Source organism: Nicotiana tabacum, chromosome 7 (genome assembly GCF_000715075.1).
Source record: "Nicotiana tabacum cultivar K326 chromosome 7, ASM71507v2, whole genome shotgun sequence".
Taxonomy (NCBI): Eukaryota; Viridiplantae; Streptophyta; class Magnoliopsida; order Solanales; family Solanaceae; genus Nicotiana; species Nicotiana tabacum.
In genome coordinates this window covers 69,973,499-69,982,123 of record NC_134086.1, presented here as the reverse complement: position 1 = coordinate 69,982,123, position 8,625 = coordinate 69,973,499, and the positions used below count along the sequence as shown (strand labels likewise).

General features: G+C 35.1%; 1 non-coding gene across 1 annotated transcript; it reads left to right on the top strand.

Annotated features, from left to right (window-relative positions):
• Positions 1–262: 262 nt before the first annotated feature.
• On the top strand, positions 263–369 carry LOC142162553 (small nucleolar RNA R71). The gene has a single exon (XR_012693801.1). It is a non-coding gene; the product is annotated as a small nucleolar RNA R71 (small nucleolar RNA).
• Positions 370–8,625: the final 8,256 nt, after the last annotated feature.

Sequence of the window (8,625 nt, the reverse complement as noted above, 5' to 3'; positions counted from 1 at the left end):
TTAGCTTTCTTATTTTTTTTCCATGGCATCAAGCTGTACCTGGACAAATGTGTTAGCATCAACCTGGTGAGCACCTGTTGATCTTCTTCTTACAGAATTCTCCGAGGGCCACTGATTAGCATCTTCAGACAATTCATCAAGACTAGTAACTATCTCCTCTGGAGTCTTTTTCATCAATTGACCTCCAGCTACAATTCTCAATGTTCTCCATGAGGTCGGTGTCAAACCATCCCAAAAGTCCTGGAGTTGCATCCAAAGTTCAATTTCGTTGTGTTGACACTTTTGCACAATCTCTTTAAACCTCTCCCATGCTTCAAACACAGTTTCAGTCTCATTCTGGCAGAAGTTATGGATTTCTCTTCTAAACTTGCCTGTTTTAGTTGAGGGAAAATATTTAGCAAGAAACTTTGAGGTCATCTCCTCCCATGTTCTAATTGATCCTTGGGGCAAGCTTCGAAGCCAATGCTTTGCATCATCTTTCAGAGTGAAGGGGAATGCCCGTAAGTACGCTATATCTTGTGACACACCATTATATTGAAAGGTGTTCACGATCTCCTCGAAGTCCATTAGATGATTATTTGGATCTTCGTTCATCTTTTCTTTGAAGACACAATTGTTTTGGAGGGTTTGAAGCAACCCTTGCTTCAACTCAAAATTATTGGCTGCAATTGGAGGTGGTCTCACACTTAATAAACCTTGGTTGTAGACCAGTCTAGAATAATCACCAAGTGGCCTCCCTTGGTCGGGAGCTGTGTTTCCGAACTGGTCTGCACCCAAGGGCCGATTTTGAGCCATTCTTCGGGCCCTCTCCTCCTCGTAAGCAATTTGTTCATATCTAAGTGCTGCTTCTTCAACATCTCTTGCAGCTTTCTCTCTGAGTTGGGCTGCCTCTATTGCAGCTAAATCAATATTATCATCATCTCCCGCCATCTTTTCTTTGATTGAGGATTGCCTAACCGTTTTTGTATTATGGGGAAGATTACTTTCCTTCCTCAACTGTCATAGATATTTCTCGATTTCTGGTTCGTATGGTCGTAATTTCGTACCAGAAGATCGAGTCATGCACCAATCTAACCTGTAGCCTGCGCCCAGTCAAAGAACACGAAGCGTAAAAAGAGAAAATAAAATAAAAAGAAAAATTCCTGAATTATCCCTACAAACTATTTCAAACACTATTGATTGTCAATCCCTAGCAGCGGCACCAAAATTTGACGAGCCTGAAACACACACTTAAATATGCTCTCTAGTCGAATATAGTAAATTATAATATCGTACCACAGGGATTGGAGTTAAACAGTTATTATTATAGTTTGTAGCTAGATTACTATTCAAGATTATCAACAATTGATAATTATGTGATTTAAAACTAAAATTTACTAAGAGTTTAAACTATTGACTAATGACAAACAACGCAAGTAGTAGGCAAAGGAAGATATCAATTGGGAGAAAATAGGGTTGATAGGATAGTTACAAGACAAATATTTGGGATTTAACTCTAGATAATTCACTTCTAATGTTCAAGTGAGTCTCTCGAATTCACTTGGTTATTAGTTCAATTGTTTAGTAGAAACTCCTCTCTCGATTAAGTCTCAACCTCTCAAGATAAACAAATTTTAAATATGTAAAGATATACAAGAATTCGTAGTGGATTGGTCTTTATGAGAACATCTCTCGATTATTCTCTTAACTAGGTTCATTCAACAATTCAACTAGCCTCTTTCGATTACTAAGAAGAATTAAAGACTTCAACAAACAAAATATAAAGCAACAATATCACAAGTTATGCCTCTCTCGACTACATGAACTAGTGAATATAGAAACAATGATTAAAACATCTAAAATGATTAAATACATAAAAACTAGAGTGAATTATCCACAAACAAGTATCAATACACCAAATCCATCAAACCCTAAAGAAGAATTACTCATGGATATGGAGAACTTCATCACAATTAAGTTTAAGTCAAAGGAAAACATAAAACATCCAAACTCTTGTCTTGAGTGAGGATGAATGGTGAAATCCTTGTGCTCTTGCTTTTCCCTCTTCACCTTAGCTTCCTTAAGTTTAAATTCTGTCAAAAGTCCTCAAAATATCATTTTTTCATGTATAAATACCAAGTAGGGTCGAGCCCAAACAATTACACCTTCTCTTATGCGAAAAAGGACACTTTTTTCCGGTCAAGATGTGCACGGCCGCACACCTATAAGGGTGCCCATGCACTTGGCTGCACACATTTCACACTTTCTGCCCTATTTGCGCGGTCAGTGCACTACCGCGCACTTGACGTACACTTTTCACCCTGTTTTGTTTGAAAATACATAAAACATGAAAGTTATATCCCTTTGAATTAGCTTTCCAACCATATATTATGGAGCTCAAATGGAGTTCTGAGAGAAAAGTTATGTGTATTTTACTAGACAGTGCGAGATATGCCTACTCGATTCTTCGTTTCATTGAACTATCTTCCGTTGATACCCGAACACGATCCCGGCTTAATTTCTTGGGCTTTTACTCAGACTATATAGCTCGAAATTATTCCTATAAGGTATAAAACACACAATTAGTGCAAAACACTAGTGATTAAAGCTCAAACTCAACTGAAGTGCAGTAAATTGGAATGTAATATCGACTAAAACATGAGATCATAGCCCACCATCACCTAGACCACGCGTTTGTGATGCACTGATTCCCCTAGCCTACGCAATTGCATGCCAAAACTGGCGATCGCATAGAACAAATCACCACAGCCGCTCCAATTAGCCTACGTGATCGTGGACCTTCCCACGCGATCGCGTATAAAGAAAGTAGATCAGTGCACCAGAAAGTCTTTAGCTATAACACCAAGTCCAAAATTGATCCGTTAACCATCCGAAACTAACCCGAGGCCCCCCGGGACCTCAACCAGATATGCCAACAAGTCGTATAACATGATACGAACTTAGTCGAACCTTCAAATCACATCAAACAATGATAAAATCACAAATTGCGCATCAATTCAAGCCTAATAAAGTTTTTAATTTCTAACTTCTACGTTTGATGCCAAAACCTATCAAATCACGTCCGATTGATCCCAAATTTTGCATACAAGTCATAAATGATACGACAGACCAACCTCAATTCTTGGAACTCCAATCCGAGCCCGATAACTTTAAAGTCCACTCTCGATCAAACTTTTAAATTTCCAACTTTTGCCTTTTCAAGCCAAAATCTACTATGGACCTCCGAATCACAATCCGAACGCACTCCTAAGTCCAAAATCACCCAACGGAGCTAAAGTAATCACCAAAACTCCATTCCAGAGTCGTTTGCACATAAGTCAACATCTGATTATCCTTTTCAACTTAGGTTTCCAACTTTGAGACTAAGTGTCTCAATTAATTCCGAAACTCTCCTGACCTGAACCAACTACTCCGGCAAGTCACATAATAACTGTAAAATATAAAATGAGTAGTAAATAGGGGAACAAGGTTATAACTCTCAAAACAACCGGCCGGGTCATTACATTAGTCCAGACATAAATGATTGGTAGATTAAAAGGTAAAACTTAATTTTGTTTGATTTAGGGTCCGACAATTAGTGCTAACGAAAAAAGTGAACTAAATTGTGTTCCATCATTTTTGCTCAGATACACTTATTTTTATTTTGAGTTGAACTCATATTTTAAAACCATGTTTAGAATTTGTTGAGATGCTTGGATTTTTCAGAGATGGATAACCTTAGATGAATTCTATGTTATACTTGGTACTTAATAGTGTCCTATTTTCATGCTTTCTTATTGTATTAGGTAAAAGTTTGATTTGTTAAAGGTGAATATAATTTATGCAGTCGATTTAGTGAATTAATGATGATTGTGAACGATTATAAGTGTTGGAATTGATTGAGAATAATGCTCGCGATAACGAGAAGAACATAATTATTTTAAAGAATTTACTCTTAGTTGTGAGGGATAATAAGGAACCGGAAAAGCTCGTAACAATGCACATTGTAGTGTTCTTCAAATGTCAACCTGATTTGTTGGAGATACATATATTCTTGAGGTTTAGAGATCGGATGTTATCTGAGGCAGAATATTCCTTAGTTTGCGGATTGTGAAGATGTGTTAAGGGTTAGAAAACTAATAGTATGTTATGGATAAGTTACTGCGGATTTTTGGAAAGTTATTTACCTATTTTGGGATGATCGGAATTAATTTGGGGGATCATTGGTAGGCCTAATGAGAATGTGTATTTTACATTGGATCGGATTTTCTTACTCTTGTGTAACATTATTGTGATTAGGTCAGAACATATAAATGCTAGGCAAAACATATAAATGGAGGTGTGACTGATTGAGCCGTATGGCAATTTTTGAGCTCGGCTAAGGGCGATTTTTGAGAGGATTTTTGTTACAATTGAAGAGGTGAGTAAAGATTATTCAATTTTATTGATAGATATCGACTACCCATTGATTATTACACCTAATTTATTTGAATGTAAAGTTAAATTTGGGGATTTTAGGTTATGTTATTGGAGAGTGAGATTTGGTGATTTGAGGGTGGATTTGTGGATGGAATTAGATGAAATTAGTATAGTTGGACTTGTAATTAAACGAATGTTAGGAATTTGTGAATTGTTGGATTTCGAGGTGCGGGTCTGAGGTTGACTTTGTATATTAATTCAAGACTTTAACTTTATCATTTGGAATTATTTCTCATGGTTTTTATTGATAATATTAAGTTGCTTCGGCTAGATTTGAGTCGCTCGGAAACCAATTCGTATGGTAAGGATTTTTTGGAGTTTTGATTTACACATTGAGGTAAGTAACATTTTTAAGTTTGGATTTGAAGGTAATTATCTCTAAGAACTATGTTATTTAAGATGTGTTAGGGTAACACACATGCTAGGTGACCGGCGTATGGGCCCCGGGGTAATTATGATTTGAGTTGAGTTTTAGACTATTACTAGACTTGGTTTGCTATCATACCTTATTATATCTGTGTTTTCCCTACATGTTTGGTTATCTGAGTTGTGATACGATACATATTAGAAATCATATTTAGGCTATGTGATTATTGGGTTGAGACCTAATGAGGCTATTTCTGCTATTCTGTTATCTGATTTTACTATAATTATACACATAGTTATGATTCTTCATTTGCATATCATATCTTAGTCTTTGTTCATCATTCATTGTTACATCTCGTGTAGTTATTTTTCGTATGTGGTACTATTTAGGCTAGTGATATGAGATTTGTGAGTCCTTGAGACATGAAAGGCTGATGACTTAGGTGGGCCTTAGAGTTATGTTAAGAGTGTTATTTGAATCGGCTGCACGTCGTAGCATGCCATATTGGGTTTATTGTTATTTTGATCAGACTACATGCTGCAGCAGACCATATTGGCTTTTGGGCGCTTGGGAAGTCTGACATACCAACAGTGAGCATAGACATAGTGATATATACACGTGCTTTGGTGAGGAGCATTGATGCCAAGCACTCGTACAGTGTTGAGTGATTGTGTGTGTGATTTAGTGGGCTTGTGAGTCAGGCACCTTGAGTATGCTAAGACTGAGAGTACTTGAGAATATTATATGATAATTAATTACTTGACATGCATATTGACATGTAGGCATAAAGATGTACTTTCCTCATGCTACCCGATGAATAAAATGTTCTTATCCGTGTTGGGCTGTAATTGTTATACTTGAAAGCATGTCTAGATTCATGTAACATGAACAAGTTGAATATGATAATTCCTTTAAGTTATTTATTGTATCATCACTTTATTCTGAACTATTATTTGTTATTGATATTGGTCTCTAACTGCTTCTTCTGAGCTCGTCACTGCTTTTAGCCAAGGTTAGTTTTGTTACTTATTTATTACACGAGGTCGGTTGTACTTATACTACACTGTATACTTTGTGTGCAGACCTAGGTACTTCTGAACGTGGTGATTTCTAGAGCTGTGTTTATATTAGTATTTGGGAGACTTCGAGGTAGTTGTTATGCCTTATGCAGACCTTAACTCTCTTTCCTTTTTTTCCTTTAAAACCGTTATATTGACCAGACAATTGTATTGATGATTTGATTTGTATTTTGATATTCAGTAGTGTTCATGTACTCGTTGACACCGGATCATTGGAATGATTGTAGCGGTATTCTAGTTGTTTTCATCAGATATTTCATAATAATTTTTCGTTGTTGAGTTATTAAACCATGTGTATTTAAATTCGTAGTATTAAGTGATTGTTGGCTTACCTAACAAGTAGTGTGAGGCGTCGTCGCAACTCCAGTGGGAGTTGGATCGTGACAATAATATTTTTGCCTTTAAAGAATCTATATCGTATTTATAGAATCATAAATTATTTATTAGCTCAATACATAATTTAAAAATTTAAAGTTCCAAAAAACCCTTCGTAAATTTACTCGGCCAACCTGTCATGTCCTAAAAGATTTAAATCAATGAAAGAAAGTACAACTTAAATATAGGATATTTCATGATTTGTTTTTATTCTCTAACAAACAAAGTATGTCATAAGAAAGGCAATTGTGGTTGCAAAGAAACGCCATTCAGAGCTGTCGCACCTCCTCTTTCCGCCCCCGAGAGGGTGCAAGGGGGTTTTTCCAATTAAAGGACAATCGAAACGGGATTTGTTTATTTATTTCAGAGTCGCCACTTGGGAGATTTAGGGTGTCCCAAGTCACCAATTTAATCCCGAATCGAAGAAAATATTCGACTTTCCAAATGAAGTCCGCGAACCAGAAATTCTAAGTAAGGAATTTTGTTGACCCGAGGGAAGGTGTTAGGCACCCCCGAATCCCGTGGTTCTAGCACGGTCGCTTAAACTGTTGTAATGGCTAAAATATCTGATTTTAATACATGTTCAAAAACTATAGTGCAATTTTAACTTTTAACCGCTTTTATTGTTATTATTATATTTTTAAAGAATGTGAACATCGTTTAAAAACATGTCTTTGGATTGCGTTACATAAAATGCATCCACGATCCGGAACATATTTTTATTCAATGTTTTGGGATTTGGATTTGGGTCGCATAAATGCGTACCCGTGTTTAAGAATGTATTATTATTATATCGCGCCTAAAGCGATTAGCGCTTTATTACTTTGGGGAAGGCCGTGAAATTTGCTAAACGGCCCATCCCGAAGTTTAAGTAATCAATTAAATTTTTATCGAGGGCCCCGCAATTTGTGTGTTTTATTTGGCGAGGCTCGTCTCATTTATTTTAAATGGACAAATCTTAAAGCGACTACATTTTGCTATTTAAAATTAGTTTCTAAAATGAATAAAGAAACTCCTAATTAATGACGTTTATTTATTTATTTATTATTATTATTATTAAGAAAACATGACATGCTAATTGCTTGATTAATACAAATATTGATGAAAAAGGAATTTTATTCTTAATTTCGAAATTATAAATAAAATATAAGTTCAACAACTAATATCCAAAAGAATCAAATATAGCTAGATTAAAACTCAGCATTGTTATAAAAAAAATTATTGAGATTAATTATTCACAACCATTTGAAACTTGATTTAACCATAATTACTAAAGCTTATTAGAAAGTTTATTAAACTTAAACGTTCTTCTAGTCTTGCTTGAACTCAAGTCATGCCTTAATGCCTAATTTACGAAGTTTTAATTTAAATTCATGTCTTAGCTAAATTTAGCTAGTTATTCATGATTAACCTACTGTTGATAATCTTGAAACCATCATAACTAGTGAATTAACCTGTTTTGCCGAACTGATTCATTAAAGACTAACTTATGTTATTTTTTCTTATTCCAATTATTATTTAGTAATAAATGAAATAGCTTAAATACAATCAACAAAAGGAATAAAGAAAAACGAAATTAAAACTTCAAAATTTCATTCTTCATATGTATTCATGCTTCATATTTCGGATTACAATAACCAGCGTGTCAGTTGTGTACCTGATATTGGAAGCAAAAGAAAATGAAGATGAGAATCAGCAACAGTAATAACAATACAGCAACAACAAACTGCCCAACAACAGTAACAACCCAGTAACAGACCGGTGGAGTAGTAATCCCAAAAACAAAAGCTTCAAGCTTTGATGAAACAACAATTAATTCTGATTTCAAACAATGAAAGAAAGCAGAATATTTTTTTTAGTTTTTATTTTGAAAGTTTAAATATTTTTCGGAATTTTCTCCCTCTTAAATGTTCAGCCTTTTTTCTCTCTCTTATTTTTTCTTTCAGATTCGTTTCTCTTATCTGTGTTTTTTTTTTCTCTCGTATCTGTCTCTGTGTGTTTTTCTTATCTGTCTTCCCCTAAAATCTGATTTCAAGACTTCATATATATATAACACATCCCATAAACCTTTCAATTAATTAAAATCCATACTTTTTCTCTACCCAACCCATTATCTTCTCACTCATCCTCATTACATTAAATAAACATATCACACCACCCCATTATATTTTGTCCCCCATGCCTATATTAAACAAGTACAAGATTCCTCCCCATTATATTTTGTCTTGTCCCCCCTTTATATTAAACAACTATATCACAACCCAGCCCATTTCATTTTGTCCCCCATGCTTCAAATAAACAATTACAAAATGTACAATTCCTAAACTACCCCTCCGACCTTACTGA